Genomic DNA, 19618 nt, shown 5'->3' with positions numbered 1-19618 from the left:
ATCCCAGGACCCTGGGACCATGACCTGAGCTGAAGGCAGAGGTTTTAACCCACAGAGCCACCCAGGCACCCCCTGAATGATGCTACTTTCTGCTGGGCATTTCTGCTAAGTGCTTTCTCCCCAGATGCTACTTTACGTCATGACTGTGTGCTCTGGCAGGGGTGGGCAGGACCCGCTGCTCCTGTTCTACAGACCAGGGGTGATAAGAACAGCCAATGGAGGCATGCTTCTGCCCTGGGTGAGGGGATGGTAGGGGGTGCAGAAGGGTGGCTGAGGGGCAGGCCGGTGAGTATGAGATCCACACCTGTCTCCTGGCCCACAGGCCCTCCCCACACACCACCGGAGGCCAGCCCCCACCCCCTTCTCCTCCCAGACTCTCCCTGCCTCAGCCTGCCAGCCCTCACACCCGTGCCCTGACCCCAGTGGAGACGTGTTACCCTCCTCTTACCGAGGAAGACAGCCTGAGGAGTTAGGAGTCTGTTGGAGGCCACACTGCCAGTGACCTGAGCAGAATGGTGTTCAAGAGGACTGGGTCCCTTTCTTGAGTGACTTAGACAGGACTTAGGACCTGTCCCATTCTTGGTCCAAATGAGTCAGTCTGCCAGTACCCCCCATCCCCAACTCAAAGAGGCTTTTTTTGTCTCTGTGTTCTCATTTAAGCCTATCCCCCTGTTCCCTTTTTACCTTTACCTGTAAAAATCTTTTATAGTCTGCCTTAACTTCTATCTCTGGCAATTTCCAAGACTGTGACCTTAGATAAGTGACTCAACCCCTATATGCCTCAGTTTCCTTGTCTGTAAAATGAGGACAATACCAGTACTGAGAGAATTAAATTCAAGAACGCAATTCAAGGGGTCAGCAGGTCCCCAGGCACATGAAGGCAGACCCCCCACAAAAATGCCTTGTTGTTGTTATGCTTACCTGTCCTGATCACCCCAGATCAGCAGTGATTTCTCCTGGCTCTACACCTCTGTCATGCCACATTTCACTTTTCTTTCTCTGTTGTACTGTGTGGGTAGTGATTTCTGTGTCTTCTCTCCATCCACATTCTGAGTTGTCAGATAATCCTGAAGTAGGGACATAGTTGGCACTGGACCACTCCCTCTGGCTGCCAGCTGTGCGGTGACAGCCCCCATCATAACCCCTACAGGCCCTGCAGTCCCTGGGTGGTTGGGGGGCTGCCCTCTGTCTGCACTTCCTCACTAACCATTCCCACCTTACTTCCCCCCACCACGCCCCACCAGGCAGCTACTGTCACCTCTCCTCCTCTGAAGCCACTCAGCTCAAGGTCATTGCAGCCCCCATCTTGCCAAGTCCCATGGCCATTTCTTGGTCCTCCTCTTCGTTGACTTGCTGTGTTTAGCACTGACTCTTTCTCCCCTGGGAACCCAGGGCTCTCCTGCCTCTCAGACCACTCATCCTCTGCCTCCTTTGTGAGCACCACCCCCCACAACCCGCCCCACCCTGCCCCCAGCCGTAACTGTTTCAAACACAGAGCTCTGCTCTTTTCTCCCCAACTATACTCACTCCGTGAGTTATCTCATTTAGTCTCGGGGCTTCAAATATGATCTACATACTGATCTTTCCCTCAGCTCCAAACTCACAACTGCCAACTCCACACTTGGATGTCTAATGAACATCTCAAAGTCAATATATCCAAAACATTACCCTTCATTTCCCCAACCAGACCTACTAGCCCAGCCCACACCCCTGGCCTCTAGTCTTCTGCTAGTCTCAGTAAAGGGCAACAGCATCTACCCTGTTTATAATAAAGACTATGACTGAATTTTGTTTTTGGTTCCTAGAAGGGAGACTGTAAATCCTTAAAATTTCCCTAGTGATAGGGGTGTCTTTTGTTGTTCATGAGCCCCTGGGACTACATCTGAGTTTATGCTAATAGGCTGAATCAGGATGGGTGCTAGTCACCAGAAAGATCATTAGACGTCATTAGAGGATTGGGGCTCTGAGCCAGGGGAGGGAGGATGGAGACTGACTTTAGTCATGTGGCTAAGCAATCAGTCAATCATGCCAACATAATGAAATCCCAATAAAAGCTCTGAATACTGGAGCTCATGAGGCTTCCTGGTCGGTCAACAATCAATGTGCCAGGAGAGCAGACAGGTCTTTGGTGGGACCCTGCAAGACCTCGCCTATGTGTCCCTTTATTTGGGTGGCCCTGATCTATAGCCTTTATAATAAAACTGTAAATGCAAGTAGAGTGCTTTCCTGAGTTCTGTGAGTCATTCTAGTGAATTTTCCAGCCAGAGAGCGCTACAGGAACCCCCAAATTTATAGCCAGCCCATCGGAAGTGTGTTAGCTTGAGGACCCCACTTGTGGTTGGCATCTGAAGCTGGGGCAATCTTGTTGGGAACTGTGTCCTTTAAACTTGTGGGGTCTGTGCTAACTCTGGGTGGTGAGGATCAGAGTTAAATTTCAGCACCAAAACTGATGTCAAAACACACCCTAGAAGGCATCCATTCAGAATGGGGCCACTTCTCCCCACTTCCACAGCCACCACCATCTCTCACCTGAAATACTCCAGTCTCCCGGTTCCACCCCTATGCCATGCAGTCTCCCCTCTGCAAAGCAGCCAAGGGCTTTCTATTCATTGCAAGTCAGTGCCCCTCCCCTGCCTCCCCTCCTCAAAATCTCACATGCCCCATCCCACCTGGAATTAAGGCAAAGTCCTCATGATCTAGCCCCTCACCAGCCTCCCAGACCTCACTGCCCACCACTTGCTGGCCAGCTGCTGGAAAAGTTCTCACACTGATGATCTGTTGTCTCCAAATCTTTTGCTTTGCAGCTGGCTCTTACAAGGATTTATTTACATAGATGTGGAAGGAATTACAACAGGGTTGTACAGTTCAAACAGTTTGAGCAAAAGGAAAAAATGAAGGTTTTATTAGCAGGCAACAAACAGATGCTCTAAAAGCAAAATGTGCCAGGTCATCTATTTCAAAAGTTACCATGAGACTGAAGACAAAAAACACAATTGAGAAAAATGCACTGAAGGCAGACTCTCCTAATTTGGGTTTTGGTTTTGTCTCTCCCATTTCTGAGTTGTGTGACTTTGGGCAAGTGGCATCCTCTCCCTGAGCCTCAGTTTTGTTATCTGTAGAATGGGAAGAATACTAATACCTCCTGGCCTGTGTTCCAGCATCACCATGAGGGTCCCCTGAGAGGCAGATGGGAGAAGGCTGCTCCAATGTAAGCTAGTTTTACTCCAGTGTTACCATCAGTCAGGGAAGGAAGTCCCAGCACATTTGGACAAGGAATAAAGAATCAGTACTGAGGGGATATCTAGGAATAATGGTGGATTTTCAGTCTCCCAGGAAAGGTGCTGAGAGAAGAGATTTTGCTGAGTCAGAGGAAAATGCTAAACCCAGTTTTTCTGCTTTGTGGGTCAGATTTTCTTAATCAACCATTCTCCCCCAACAACTCCAGGATGCTGGGCACAGTCCTAGGTCCCAGTCTGGCCTCTGGGCCTAGGGGAGGCAGCCCCTTCTCCTCTCTGGTCTTTGAGGTCCTGCCATCACTGCTGGCCGATATGCTGGTGTCACTATGAGTGACAACCCCATTGAAGGACCGGCGGTTGGACTACTGGAGCTCAGTGTGGGGTGACAGTGTGGCAAAAGCACCCCCAAATATCTCTGCAAATGTCCTCTCTGCCCTTGCTTAAATCCACACCTGGAGTCATCCTTGCTCTCTCTTCTTGTCCACGTCTTAAGAGTCATTCTCTTCTATCTACTTCTCATCATCCACAGCCACCATCGAGGCAAGGTGACCAGCATTTCTTGCCTGGACAGCTGCATCAGCCTCCCACTGATCCCCCTCCTGCTCCCAGCCATCCACACTCAGCATAGCTCCAGCCAGAGCAGTCTTTTAAAAACACAGATCTGTTCACATTGCTCCCTGACTAAAAGCCTCTGGTGAATTCCTGATGTTCTTAGACTATAGTCCAAAATCTCTTTGACAATGGTGGCCTTATGATGCTGTCCTCTGACCTTCACCTCTCATCTCATCAGCAGCCCCCTTGGTCTCTATGTTCTAGGCATGCTCGGCTTCTGCATTTCTAAAGCTTCTCCCTCACCTCAGGATCTCTGCATAGGTGGTGCCTTTGCAGGAATCTCTTTTCTCCTTATTTGGGCTTCCCTTTATCTCACCTTCATCTTGGTCCATCATCTAGCTTCTATGACCTGTTCAGACATTTGCATCCTCATAAATCCTCCAATTTTCACCTCAAATAAGCACCTCCTCCAGGAAGCCCACCTCGATTCTGCCACCCCTCCCCCACCCTCAGGCTCTCCTAGCAGACTGGGGGCTTCACAGCATTCATCATGTTATCATTATTATTTTGTTACCCACTTTAGACTGTAAGCTCCATGAGGGTGGGGACCAAGTCACTCCTCTCTCACCAGTGCCACACTCATGATAGGAACTTGATAATTTGTAAAATTTTACAGACTCACCTTGGAATCATTTTTGAATCTCTTAAGCTCCAACTACTTATGCAGCTTACATCCAATCATTGACGCTGTCATCAATCTTACCCCACCCACACTTGCTCCCCATGACAGGCTATGTCAGTGCTCTAATGGGCGGCTGAGCCCAAGAGGAAGTCTCTGTCTGGAGGTTAATATAAGCTTCAGAGTAGAGGGGTTCCATGAATGCGATGCTTAAGAGCTTGCCATGCTGGAGATGAAACAGAGAGAAGGGCATGGAAAAAGGCCCAGAAAAATGAAGTGGTGCAAACATCTTCCCAAGTCTTCCTCTGCAGCTCTGCTTCCAAAACTTACATTGAGACCCTCATCCCAGCACTTCAGCAAAGACTGCCTAACTAGATTTTCTGTTGCAGTCTCTCTTAACTTCTGTTCTCATTCTGCTCCACCTTTGCTCCAGAGCCTGCTGTAGCTCCCTACTACCTTCCACTTAAATCTAAGGTGCCTGCCATTGGATGCCTGCCTCAGTCTCTCCCCAGTTCTCACACTACTCTCCAACCTAATAATCATTGTGTCTACTAAACTCAACACCCACAACCTTCCACACCCAACTTGCTCACCTCTTCCTTTTCTCCACCACTGATTTGATAAATCAGTTTCACCTTTGAGTTGATTCTTAGAAAAATTATTTTTAAACTGAGTTTTAGTGTCCAGAAGTCCATTTGAATGATTTGATTGTTCATAGCTGACTTGCTGGTTCTCACTATGGTAGATGTGCTTGAAAGTTTCCTAATAAAATTATCTTTTTGTATGTTCAACTCTTTCTTTTGCCTTGACCTTGAGCAGCCAATCTGTGGTGGCTGGACACAACCAGGAACGGTCCTACTATTGCTGCTGGATCTTGCTGGAGAAGTGAGGGGCTTGCATTCAGTGTCTGCATCATGCCTCCCTGAGGACCTCCTAAAGGCAGGGACAATGTCTTCTCCATCAATATCCCTGCTCCCACTCGAGCTTCAAGCTCTGTGCTCTGCAAAATACTGGCCACAGTCACTGGGAAGAGACTGTCCCTGTTATAGGCTGAAGTGTGGACCCCGCTCCCCCAATTCATGTTGCAGTCCTAACACTCAGGATCTCAGAACATGAGAGAGTTTGGAGAAAGTGTCTCCGAAGAGGTAATTATGGTAAATGAGGTCTTTAGGGCAGGTCCCGCTCCAATAGACCGGTATCCTTTTAAGAAGGGGAGATTAGGAAAACAGTATGGAGTTTCCTCAAAAAGTTGAAAATAGAGCTACCTTATGGTGCAGCAATCACACTACTGGGTATTTACCCCAAAGATACAAATGCAGTGATCTGAAGGGGCACCTGCACCCTCATGTTTATAGCAGCAATGTCCACAACAGCCAAGCTATGGAAAGAGCCCAGGTGCTCATCTACAGATGAATGGATAAAGATGTTTGTGTGTGTGTGTGTTTGTGTGCTCAGCCATCGAAAAAATAAGATGTTGCCATTTGCAATGACATGGATGGAACCAGAGGGTATTATGCTAAGTGAAATACATCAGTCAGAGAAAGACAATTATCATATGATCTCACTGATATGTGGAATTTGAGAAATAAGAGAGAGGATCATAGGAAGAGAAGAAAAAATGAAATAAGACAAAACCAGAGAGAAAGAGAAACCATAAGAGACTCAATCTCAGGAAACAAACCTGAGCGTTGTTGGAGTGGAGGGGGATGGGAGGGATGCGGTGGCTGGGTGATGGACATCGGGCAGGGTAAGTGTTGTGGTGAGCATTGTGTGTGTGTAAGACTGATGAATCACAGACCTGTACCCCTGACACAAATAGTACATTATATGTTTATTAAAAACAACAACAACAACAACAACTAAATTCACCTTAATAAAAAAAAAAAGAAAGGGAGATTAGGGAGATTAGGACACAGACAGCACAGACAGAGGTATGACTGACTGTATGAAGACACAGGGAGGAGGCAGCCTTCTATCCAAGGAGAGAGACAGAAGAAACCAAACCTGCTAACACCTTGATCTCAGACTTCTGGCCTCCGCAACTGTGAGACAATTAACATCCATCGTCTAAGCCATCCTGTCTGTGGTTTTTTGTTATGCCTGTTTTAATAAACTAACACAGCCCCCAAAACCAGCTCTCTCAGACCCACAGTTCAAGGGATGGAAGAACACTGTGTGGCATTGACCTTGGTTTTGGTTAAAAAAATGTTATAAGGAAAAGAATGCTTCAGAATAAAAAGTAACAATGTAACAATCTTTCCTGTACAGCAAAATGTGTGTACATACACACACACACACACACACACACACACACACACACACACGGTGGGGGGTAGAGAATTTTTTTCTTAATTGTAACTGCTCTTTGAGAAATAGGGAACATTCCGCTGTGGGAAATTAGAAATGCAGAAAAGCACAAAGCAGAAAATAGGTCGCCTATTACCCCCCGACCCCCCACCCCTGCACTTTGGTATCTGTTTCTCCAATCTTCTTTCTCTCTCTGCTCTCTACCTTGCTTACTTGTTTCTATCTACCCCACCTTTTTTTAATGTAGTCAGGAAGAATTTTGGCAAATTGTCTTTTCACTTACCACTGAAGTATGACCATTTTCCCCTAGATTATTAAAAATTCATCTCAAACTGTATTCAGTGGCTGCCCAGAATCTTCCGCCATCTGCATGTGCCAAATGGGCTCCCCCAACCCCCAGCTGCTGGATACACACCCTGTTTTCTTCTTTTTTAACAAATGTAAATAATGCTATGATAAACATCCTTGTAGATAAATCTTTGTACACATCTTAGGCTATTTCCTCAGGGCAAATTTCCCAGAAGTGGAATTACTGGTTACTTACATTCTGAAAGAGGAAACTTTTAAAAAATTCTTAATACTCTCCAGTCAGTTATGCCACTTTAGGGAATTTATCAATTTCTGACCACACATATTAAAAGCTCCCTAGAGTCTATGTTGTAATTTTAGACATCTTAAAAAAAAAAAAAAGAAAGAAAGAAAGAATAAAGAAAACCTAGGTTGTCTGGCCATAGTCAATGCAAGAGAGTGACGTCCATCCCTGCCTCAATGCAGTTGCCCTTCAAGTGAGAGCCTGCTTTCTTAGCAAGGAAAGGGGCTTTAATTGAGGGAACAAACCAAGTCCACCTTATTTTTAAAAAAAAATATCATGATTTGGCTCGCTAGCTTACCACTGCAGCAGAATAAGAGGAGGAGGCCATGCTCACCTCTGACAGCTCCTCAATCCTTTCCCAACATCACCTTTTGCTTCTCCGTCAAAATTTATCTGCCCCACGTCCCAATTTCCCGGGCCCCAGCCACTGGCTGGAGCTAATCTGGTCAGATAATTTCTACAGTGAACACAAGAAACCATGGGTCACTAGACTATCCCGGATAGCATTCGGGGGTGGTGGTGGGGAGAACATCAAAGTATCATGTGCTTGACACATAAAACGGAAAACACAGGAAACTCAAACTGCATATAATCTTGCAATTTGGAAATAACCACTACTAACCTTCAGGTGACATTTTGGTCAAAGCTTCCTCATCCTCTCCCAACGAGTGACACAGATGGTAATGTGGGCAGTGTGACAGGTGGGCAGGAGGGGATGTTGGGTGGGGAGGACTCTATCCGATCACACTCTATCGGATCATACCCTGGGGCAACTGCTGATTCCACTCAGGAGTGAAGCCAGCTCCACACACAGCCACCCAGAGGAAGGATGATTTCTCCCAGGTTGCTGGGGAAGTAATGGCCCCAGGACACTGGCAGGGAATCAAGCTGGCTAGTCCCAGAGAACTCCCAGATAGTCCCTCAAGCAAGGGGCTGTCTCCCAATGTTTGTTTGTAAACAGATGGTCTGGAGTTGAGGGCGTGCTTTCCCAGGGGAATCATGGTGGTATCCATGGTCTCCAGAGACTCACCCACCCAGCACAGGGGCCAAAGATGGCTCTCCCAGAGCCAGCTCTGCACAAATAGTCACTAAGCTCCCAGAAATGTCCTTGGCAGGCCCCAGACCCTTGTTGCCCCAGGTCCTACCCAGGCTGCCCCAGCCTCTATGCAGGGCTCCTCCTTCTCAATTCCCAAATCAAAAAACCCCTCAGTGTGGCTGATCCCAGCAAGACAGTAATCAAAAAGTAATCAGATGGCATTAAAAGATATTAACGTATGAAGGACTAATATGATAGTCCTGTAACCCACTCATGAATATTGCTCTTTATGGCAAAAGACCATGTACTAATCCAGGCACACCTGCATTTTGGCAGAATATCCCACCGAGATACAGAGGTCACACGCAGGCCCTGTGTGGTACTGGGACGAGGGGAAGTCACATTTAGGAAATAGGCCCAAACTGCAGCTTCAGCTCTGCTTCTGGTTCCCGCCCCCTCCACTGCTACCCACCGTTTTCGGGGAGCCACTGCTCAGAGCTCTGGTGCTTGGAAGAGGATTAGGAAGGGCTGGAGCAGATGGAAACAGGGGTGGGGAGAGTGGAGGTGGTAAGACACATGGTCAGCAAACCAGACGTTGCTAAAGCGGGCCCAGTAATGGTGCTGAAGTATGTGCCCAGGTGTGAGTGGGTCTCTGAGTCCCCCCAGGTGAACCCGGGGTTTTGGCTCTCACACTCACCTATCTCCTGGGCTGCTCTCAGTCTGCACTCCGGGTGTGGGAAACCTACAAGCAAACAAGACCGAGATCAGAAAGGTCAGAGTGGCTTGTATTTTCCAGGTCACAAACTAGTGGCCAGATTCAGATCTGTTGTTTAAAATTTAATATTTGAACTGATCCCAGTATTTAGAAACTGAGGGATTTCATGCACAAGTCCGGCTTTCTGACTCCTCTGGGGACAGCTGCACCTCTGGGCCACAGGCCAGCAGGCTGGCAATGCGCTGGAGCCACGTCAGCTGCCTGCTCGGGTCCACAAATGCTCCCTAATCCCAACCTATCTGGCCCCTGTGAGTGCTTGATGGTGCCGTCCCTGCTGGGGGTCTGCTGCCAGCCAGGACCTGCACAGCCCAGGTGTGCTCCCCTTTCAAATCGGCCATAGCTGCCTCCCCTCCCTTCCCTTCTCCTGCTCTAAACACATGAGCCAGAAGTCCAGAGGGAGAATGCCCGGTTGGTCTCTCAGAATAATCAAGGGTAAGATGATGGGAATCAGATTCCAGAAATGGTTTTGGTGGGGGGCCCTACTGCCTCCTATCCTGAATCCCTTTCCTGTACTCTTGCTCTGTAGCTCTGGGGGAGCTGAATCAGGCAGGATCCTGAAGGGTTCATAAAGGACCTCTTCACGGAAGTGGGCAAGAGTGGCACAGTTTCCCTGGGGGGAACAGACGTGGGGATTCTGCTCCCACCACCCCTAGGGCATGGGAAGCGGGAATGGTTTCTAGACCCAGGCACAGAGAACATCCTTGACAGGAGTTGTCACCTGGGATCAAGGAATGCAGCTACCCCACGGTGATCCTGAGGGAGACAGCTGGAGACGAAATACCCTAACCCTGCCCCCCTCACTTTATATCCTGCTAGAGCTCCCCATTGGTCACAGCCAAGAGGAAGCCAGAGAGGGGAGGAAGTGCACTGATGACTATAGGTCATCTCCTAGGGCACAGGGCAGTGGCAAGAGGGTGGAGAGTTGTCTCAAGGGGCAAACGGCAGATGTCCAGCACAATGGCCCTGCCTTTCTGTACCCTGTTCATCCTTAGGACGCACATCCTTCAGGCCCTGAGCCAAGGCTAACCAGGTCCTACCAAGTGTCAGGGGCTCAGTGCCACCCTAATGACTATTAGCTGGCATCTCTCTGTTCCGCTCACCTGAACTGAGCCCTGCTCGGCCACCCTACCTCCCCAGAACCTGGAACCCGGCCTGCGCCCTGAGGTCCTCTTGCCACCTCTGCCTGTTCTCTTCCACTGAACACCCTTCAAATTCCTCTCACTATGGAGCCAGACTGCCCCCTTCCTGGAAACACAGCCAGCCCAGAGTTCACAGAGATCCAGCAGCAGAGCTGCAGGAAACCCACAAGCATGAGGCTGACACAGAATAGTCATGGAGATGAAGTGGCCACCTGAGAACGCCCCTCCCTAAAGACCTTCCGGGAAAAACTTGAGCCTGACAAGACACAGCCATGTGCAGGATTTCACAGAAGCCAGAACCAGAACTGACCCCAGAGATCACCTGCTCTGGCACCTGCGTTGTACAGATGGAGAAACTGAGTCCAAGACATGGGTGGGCTTGCACAGGCCACACAGCCACAAAGGGGCAGAGCCAGTGTTTTGTTCGCCCACCAAGCTATCCCTTCCCCTTGGCCTGGAATACCCCAGGGCTTGGCCAGGCCAGGAGACTGATGTCAGCCTGGGTTTGCTCAATAGTGATTTTACAACACTGAGGAATCCCCAGTTCATTTACTCCTCACCCCAACTACCAGAGGCAGCTACCGTTAAAATTCATATGTTACAGATGAGGAAGTTGAGTCCCAGAGAAGTTATGTAACGTGTCTTAAACCAGCACAGGAGGTGAGTTCTGGAACAGAGGCAACAACACTGACAACAATTAAAATAACTAGCAACAGGGACTAGGAAGCTTTCTCTAGGTCGGCCCTATGCTGAAGTCCTCACACATATTATCCCATTACGGTTTTGTTTGTTTTTGCTTGTTTTTTGTTGTTGTTATTGTTGTTTTTTAAACTGGAGAGTTTCTATTAACTTTACACTTGGCTAAAACATGGAGGATGTATCAGATCTGTATTGCCAGCTTGAGACATAATTGATATATAACATTGTGTAGGTTATAATACGTTGATCTGATACACTTACAAGCTGCAGAATGATTGCCACCATGGGGTAAGTAACATGTATATCTGGATATCCTGATCTATAATTGCCATTTCTTTTTTGTAGTGAGAACATTTGGGATCTACTCTTAGCAACTTTAGGATCTTGAATGGCTACGACTAGCACCATAGTTATTTCAATGCCTCCTGACCATTTTGTTCCACACATTCACTTTTCTGACCCTCTGTTGGCCTCTCCCGAGTGCCTTCAGGTCTTAGAAGGCAGAAAGCTCAGGACTGGCCACCTGTCATGCCTGTACCCTTCTGGTGATGCTCAAGGGGCTTTACCCCAGGCTCAGCTGGACTCACCTGCTTCCCACCCAAGGCCTGAACTCATGCACAACGTAGCAAGGTCTGGAGCTCTGGCAGCCAGTCATGCCTCATCAGTGGTGCCCCTGTCTTCTCCAACAGAGACTACTGAGATGAAAGATTGATGAGCAATCTGTCCTTGCTGGTGAATTTTTAATTACGGAAGAAAGGAGACCGACCCCATCCCCTGGCCCAAACCAGAACCTCAGGGAGAATGGTTCTTCGGTGTCAACACTGTTAAAATTTCATCCACACTGACAACAGGTATGAGCTCTGTATCTAAGTTTTTTCTGTCCATAAATAAAGGTGAATGACTGAGATGGAGAGTGATTGGTGGGGAAACCAGCAGCCCCTCAGCATGGAAAATTCTGTACTGACATGAAGGGGAGTGAGACAAGGACTCTAGAAGGCCTGGGGTGAGTCTGGACACAGGGGTAGTAGGTATAGGAGCCTGAAGACCATGCCAGCTCTCAGTCTACGACTCCTGTCCTTCTAAATTGCAGGTGACCCCACTTCACACCCTGGATCCTCTTACGGTCAACAAGCTGAGACGGGGCTGAGCTTGAAACACGGCTGCTATGTGGGGGCTCCAACCCCAGCCTTGCAGAGACAGGACAGAACTGTCACCGTCGGGTCACTGTCCCAAGACAGCAACACGTCTGTGGGATTATCTATGACTCCGTTAGCCCAATTTCACAAGTGGCCAGGAAAGGGAAACAAGGGCCCATATTCAAGTCTCTGCTTCATCATTTACTGGCCCATTTTCTTGAGCAAGTCACTTCAATGTCCCAAGCCTCAGTTTTCTCTTCTGTAAGATGGGGATAGAAATAGCTACTGCAGGGGAGGGGCAGTGGTGAAGGTAAAATGGAGAGGATGCAGGGAAAACACTGAGCACCATGTCCAGCACACAGTGAGTTTCTGAAAAACGCTGACCATGCAAGGAAGAATAAACCACAAGCTCTGCTCTCAAACTCCTTATAAACTAGTGAGGATCTCACACTGGCTAAACCAAAACTTTCAAGAAAGACTGGAATATGGGCAAAATGATTCTACAAAACACCTGGAGTGAGAATTTTGGGGAACGGATCATTTTGACTTGGGAGTAGCAACCAGGGGAGGCTTCTCGAAAGAGGGTACCTGGAAAATACACTTCCAAGGACTTCCACTCTTTGTGAATTCAGGGACCAATCTCTAGTGGGAAGTCTTTCCCAGCCTGAACTTCTCTCTATGCAAATTGGGCGTCAATTATGGTGTATCTGATTCTCAGTGATAGTTCTGTTTAGTCAATAAAGTCACAAGTCATTAGCTCCCCAGGGGTTCTGGACTTTCTAGCTCATATCCTGCTTCCTCTGGTAATCTTTCCAGGATTGCTTCAGTGCACATGGATCCTACTCTTCTCATGTACCACTAGCACCCAAAGCCCAAACCACATGCCTTGCTTATAGGGAAGGATCCCTGGGTTCTAGTCCCAGCTCAGCACCCGGCTCACTGTGAAACATTGGCCACATGCCAGCCACTTGATGGGCCTATTTCCCTGTCTGTGAATAAGGGGATCAGAGTCCCCCAGAGTGAGCTTTGGAGAACTAGTCTTTTGAGAGACTCCCTAAAACAGGGCACCATGTTTCATACTACAGTCCTCACCTTCCTTATAGATTCCACAAAGAGTGAACACATGAAGGCTCTGATGAAATCCCGCAACATAGAAACCAGTGTAGTTTTGCTTGACCCAGAATTTTCCAAACTAACTTTATTTGAACCTTTTTTGGAGTAACATCTATTAACATCTCACAAAACTAACATTCCTCAGCACTCACTTTGGGAATGCTGGCCTGAAAGATCTCTCAGGGATACCTATGTGTACTGCCATTTGGACTCAATAAGAATCTGGAATGTGGAATTTCACCCTGAGTCACTTTTCCAAAATGTCTCTGCTCCATTTCTGGCCAAGATATAAGGGCACCCTTCTCTAACTCCTACAACAGGCACTGTGTCTAGACTTCTTGCACTGTGATGACAGATGTGTCTTCCATAAGCTTTTGAGTGAGGAATCATATCTGGACACTGGTATGTCTCAGAGCTTGATAAACTCAGGGCCTAAAGCACACAGTGTGTGCTCAATAAATATTTTTGAATACAAGGTGATGGTTAAAATATTGAACAAATGATATGGCCTTGGGGACTAGCAAGAGGGACACCAGCTATAAACAACCCACAGGGCTCCCCTGACCATGCTTGTTAGTCAATCACCAGCCCTGGTGGAAGGAAGAAAAGAAGGAAGGAAGGAAGGAAGGAAGGAAGGAAGGAAAGAAGGAAGGAAGGAAGGAAAGAAGGAAAGAAGGGAGGAGAAGGGAAGGGAATGGAAGAAAGAAAGAAAGGAGGGAAGGAAGAAGGGAAGAAAGACAAAAGAAAAGAAAAGGAGAGGAAAGAAAAAAGAAAGAAGGAAAGAAGGAAGAGAGAGAGAGAAAGGAAGGCAGGCAGGCAGGGAAGACCCACCTAAGAGACCGTAACTATTAACTGGAGAGAAAAAGCACTTTCTAAGGCAATGCCCAGTGCTGTGTTTTCCCCCTTCTGGGCAGTTCTGGCGTGGCCCTTCCCATCTGGGGGCAGGGGCTAGGTCGTGCAAAGATGACCTTTCTCTGCCATGGCGCCAGGCTGGAGCCAAGGCCACATGAGAAAGTGGGCTTTTCTGTGTCCCTCAACAGAGCTGGCAGCAGCTTTAAGATTTCAAATATCCTTCTGAAATCTGGATCAAAAATGGAACATTTTTTTTCCAGTAAATAATACCCTTGATGTCAGTAATGCTGGAGAAGGCTCAGCAGCATCCAGAAATTCAGAAGTAAGGACGTGTGGGGAGCCATCAGAGCACAACACAACACAAACCTGGGTTTTCTGTCTCCACCCACCAGGCCACCTGTCTTCCAAGGGTGTGAAGGCTTAGTTGGTCACTTTAGGCCTTGGCATAAGTGAGAGACACTGTTTTCTGATCATACCTATTAATGCCACAGGGAAATTCAGAATGGCCATGGGCTGGGGATTCTACACTGTCATGGGCTTTGGGGATCCTAGGTTCAGGATGAGGGGTGGTAGAGATGTGGTGGAGGAGTCTGGTGGTGGAAGGTAAGATTAGAATGGGTCAGAGCCCTCTCTGAGTGACGGGCAGCAACTGACTCCCGCCAAGCTCTGGGATGGGACAGCTTCAGATTTCCATATTGGTTTCCCTCCTCAGTCAGGATTTGAAGCAGATACCACTGGGTTTGAGTTACAGAATCCGGCTCATGGCTTCCTGACCTTTGACTCCTGGGAGGTTTGTGGGGGAGGTGTGAGTTCTCAGGAGAGGCCAGGCCTAGGGCACATCGGGAGGGCTGAGAAGAGAGTGGCCAGGACAGCACCTGGCTTGATGCTTCCAAAGCAGGGTTTCCTGCTTTGGGGCAGGAGTGGCCCCTACCCAACTCCACCATCCTGTGATATTGAAGCAGACTACAAGGACACTTCTCCCCAAGGAGTGGCTACTCTAAGGGGAGAGTCTCTGCTGTGTCCTAGCTTACGTTTAACAGCCCTCCAGTGCTTCCTAAGTTCTCTATCAACCAAGGAGATCTGGCCTCCTTCACTGAGAAGCAAGGTCTATGCAGAATTTAACAACATTAGCAGTTTGCTTTCCTTTTTCAAGTATTTTTATGGTTACTTTCTATTTATGAGAGCTGTTACCATTTTTTTTCCATTTATGGTAGCAATAAGGCTTCATTCTAAAATGTATTTTGTTTTAAAAAAAGAGCTCATTTGAATAAAAACATTAAGTACTTTTCAGTACAGGTTATCTCATCTATAGGTGTGGAGGGAGGTATATGAATGACTGAGTCTGGGAAACATTCATCGAGTCCAACTTGCTCATACCACCTATGGGTAGGCTGAGTCCAGATGGGAGGAGCCTTGCCCAAGGACACAGAGCCAATGAACAGCAAGAGCTGGGGTGATGCAATCAGGGTCAGGGTCTCCAGACTCTTTCTGACTAGTTATCTATTCTTTTTGAAGCCGAGCTATCAATACTTCCTTAATGTAGCCCTCACAGTGCAGAAGAAATGTGGCTTTATAGATCTGCTGCCTCTAGGGTACCAGGGGCTCTGCAGAGACCAGAACTGAGACTCTTCATCTTTTTATTCCATGGAATAAACTGGTGTTCAATGGTCACAGAACTGGTGTTCAATGAGACCCTGGTAAAAGGGGAGGTGGGTGAATGGGTGAGGGGAAAGACAGATAAGTGGATACATGGAGATAGAGATGGAAAGAGAAGGGGATGGGTTGGATGGATGGATTGGTGGATGGATGGGAGAGCCATGGGATGGATAGATGGATGGGAAAGCCATGAGTTGGATGGATGGATGGATGGACGGATGGATGGGGGGAGTCAGGTAAGTGGAAAGATGGAAACACAGATGGAGAGACAGGCAGATAGGTGGATGAATGAAGAAATGAATGAATAAAATATTTGGCCAATGACTTAGGGTATCCTCCTTTCTTCAACCCATCCAAGGGTATTTTCATTCTCTTAGAGAACTAGCAAAAATTTCTCTAAGATGAAAGAATTAATGGTGAAATTTCAGATATCATGATAAATTGGTAGAGAAAGAACATTTTCCTGGCATCTTGACCTCAAGGCAAAGACGAGCACTAATACCCAGAGAAGTCAGAGCCTCAGCTTTTCAAACTCACTCTCTGATCTTGGGTGAATTCCCACCCTATCCTGGGCCTGTGTATCCTTATGTGTAAAGTGAATCCAATGAGTCCCATTATCTCAGCATCCTATGTACTCCCTGGGGAACTACAAGGCCAAAACATCCCCAACCATGACCAATGCTGCCAGCAGGCACTGCATCCATCAGTTGGATTTGGCTTCCTTGAGTACCTTTCTGCAAAGTGTTGTGCTAAAGGTGGCCAGACAATCAAGGAGTCTCTTAGAACAGAATCCACAATGCCTTTGAAACAAGTATATTCCATCTTGCTCTGCTTTTGAAACCAGTGTATTCAAAGGAGAAAACATCAGAAAGGCTGGTAACATGAAGTCAAGTCCTCAGTCCCCTAAATGATGGATCCCTTCACATATACAACTGTCATGTGCAGGGTGAGGGCGATCCAAAGGTGAGAAGACAAAAGAAGGGCTAAAGTGGGAGGCTCAGAGCACAGATCTGCCAGGCCTCGGTGCAAATCCTACCCTTGACCCTTCTTAGCTATGCAACCTTTTTTTTTTTTTTAAGATTTTATTCTACTTATTTGAGAGAGAGGGAGATAGAGACAGAGCATGAGCGGGGTGGAGGGCAAGAGGGAGATGGAGAAGCAGACTCCCCACTGAGCAGAGAGCCTGACCTGGAGCTCGATCCCAGGACCCAGAGATTATGACCTGAGCCAAACGCAGACACTTAACTGACCTAGCCACCCAGGTGCTCCTTAGCTATGCATCCTCCAGCCACTTCTCCCATCTCTTTGAGCCTTGTCATAATTTTCTTTCAATATGGGGACATATTAGCTAGCTCTCCACTTTGTCAGAACATTAGTGATCATTAGAGATCATCCATGTACATGGTTAGGCTCCACAGATATTAGCTCATAGTCCTTCTAATCTGTGAACTGCAAGGGATGCCTTGTCCAGTAGATCTTAGATCTTGTCCAATAGGATTTGTCCCCACAGGCAACATGGGAATAGCTGTTTGCTCATTTACTAAGTTTATTGAACATCTACAATATGCCAGTCCCTCTCCTCTGCTCTGGGGACTCAGTAGGGAGCCAAGGCAGCCCTGATGTCTGACCTTGTAGAGTTTAAAGTCTGGGAGATGATCATTTACCAAATGGTCATTCAAGTAAATGTGAAACATTAGTGATACATGTTCTGTGAAGGGGAAAATGTAATGGGGGGGGGGACCTATGTCATGGAGACCACTTTATTCTGGGGCAGGGTTGTCAGGGAAGTGACTGGAGCTGAGACCTAAAGGACACACAGGCTGTGAGCAGGTATAGGTGTTGGAGGTGGGGGAATAGGTAATGGGACAGGGAGAGAGGTTTAGCAAGTGCAAAGGCCATGTAGCAGAAAGGGTGCAGTGTGATCAAAGATCAGAGAGGAAGCCAGTGTGGCTGGAGCACAAAGCATGGGGGCAGTGTGTTATCAGATAAAGCTGAAAGCATGGACAGGGCCCTGAGCACCCAGAGACTCATGAGCCATAGCAGGGCCTTTGTTTTTTTCATGGGGAAAATGGGAGGCCATTAAAGGGCATAAAGTTGAGGAGTGAGGAGATCAGTCACCGCAACGTAGAGAATGGATACAGGAAACCCAGAGGGGAGGCTGACAACAGTGAGGCAGTCAAGCCACTGTCCAGGCAAGACACAATGGTGTCCCAGACTGGGTGGTGACCGAAGAGTGGATAGCAGCTAGGAACAGCTCTCACCCAAGATCTGGCAAAAAATTAACATGCAGGGGAGTGTGTCTATGAGGTCTACTAAGATTTCCCCTTCCCCTTTTAATGTGGTGGGTCTCTCAAGACACTGAAACTCAATCTCAGCCCCATGGACCAAGGCAGGCCCTCCACAGAGGCCTTGGTGCAGGACAACTTTGGTGGATGTCCATGCAATAGATAAGGTGATACCATTTACAATGCCCACACACAGACTTTACAGTTTTCAACCATCTTTCAGAGCCTTATCTAATTTGATCCTCATAACCACTCTCAAGATAGGTGAACTCCAAACCCCAACTTCTTTCCTGACTCTCTTTTGAAGAACAAAAATGATGAGACACCCAGTAACCACTGCTGTCTAGTTGATTCTCATTATTAGCAGTAGTTATGTCCTATAAAGTCTCCACGAACACTGAGTTAGTGAATAGCCAACCACTGCTCCCAGGGAAAATGTAGGGTGAGGTTCCCAAGAGCCTCACTTCACAATATTTTCATCAGCTGATCAATGCAGAACTTCGTTTTATGAGTGTTTCTGTATAAAGACACCTTATTTAATATCCACCGCAGATTTGTTAACATTAAATTCACGATCAACGGCACCGTACCTCATGCCTGAATGAACATTTTCCCACACATGCATTTTCTCCACAAGACACACCACAGCCTTCTGGGCTTAGGAACACTAGCCAGCACTTCAGCTCTGTACTTGGGGGCCCTTTTCAACAGCCACATCACTAACAAAAAGTGCAAAAACGTGAAAAACCTGGCACCAAGTAGACCACAAAAAAGCCCAGTTGTTTCCATACAAGAGCTGAAACCAGAAGGCGGAGTGACACATTGTTCAGCCTCAGCTAGGGACTTGCGCACTGAAAAATTTTCCCGGCTCTGCAGCTATCTTCAAATGACCGCGAGAGAACCCTGAGTATTGATTTGAGGGTTACAAATAAATTTCAGTAAGTAGGTGAATAAATAACATGGAATCTGTGAAGAATGACAATTGGCTCTATTTACCATTCATTGGCTGACAGGACACATTTTCATTGGAGGCCTCCCATGTGCTAAGTGCCCCCCCTTTGGATGCTGGAGCATGGGGTACAGAGCGTGCTCAGTGTTCGGACTCTTTATTTGCAGAGCACAAGCTGCCTGCTGGGCATCGGGCAGTCTTGCCGCAGGCAGCATCTTGCCTCTTCACCCCGTGGGAGGGGCTGCTATTTGTCAGAGGAGAAGGGGGCAGGCAAAGGGTCCCACAGCTGGGAAGTAGCCCAGTGGGGATGAAAACCAGGGGCATTTCCTCCGGAGTCCAGCTCCACATCCCACACCCTTAAGCGTCGTCTGCACACCCGTATTCTAAAAACCGTTTTCACACCAGATTTCTTCAAACTCTGTTCATTTTCCCCTTCCTGCCAAGTAAGCAGTTAAACTCACAAACTATATTAATCCTTGGCATAGTTCATTTAAACAAAATATTGCCAAGCAACGAAAGGCAGAAATCCTCTTACGACCCACATGGGTATCGATGCTGTGCTTTGAGGGAGGGCTGTGTCGCTTAGCATCTGATTGTAAACCCACCTGAATC

At 47.6% G+C, this 19618-nt stretch overlaps 1 protein-coding gene across 2 annotated transcripts in view; it reads right to left on the bottom strand.

Annotated features, from left to right (window-relative positions):
• Positions 1–19618, bottom strand: part of ATP2B2 (ATPase plasma membrane Ca2+ transporting 2) — a 371578-nt gene that overhangs the window by 278030 nt on the left and 73930 nt on the right. For both annotated transcript variants that reach the window (XM_080796558.1, XM_080796557.1), the window contains exon 2: positions 9100–9144. The gene's annotated coding sequence lies outside the window, so the exon portion shown is untranslated. The remainder of the gene's footprint in view (positions 1–9099; positions 9145–19618) is intronic.

The sequence above is a fragment of the Martes martes genome (assembly GCF_963455335.1).
Source record: "Martes martes genome assembly, chromosome: 1".
In the NCBI taxonomy this organism is placed as follows: domain Eukaryota; kingdom Metazoa; phylum Chordata; class Mammalia; order Carnivora; family Mustelidae; genus Martes; species Martes martes.
This window is presented reverse-complemented; position numbering and strand designations above follow the sequence as displayed.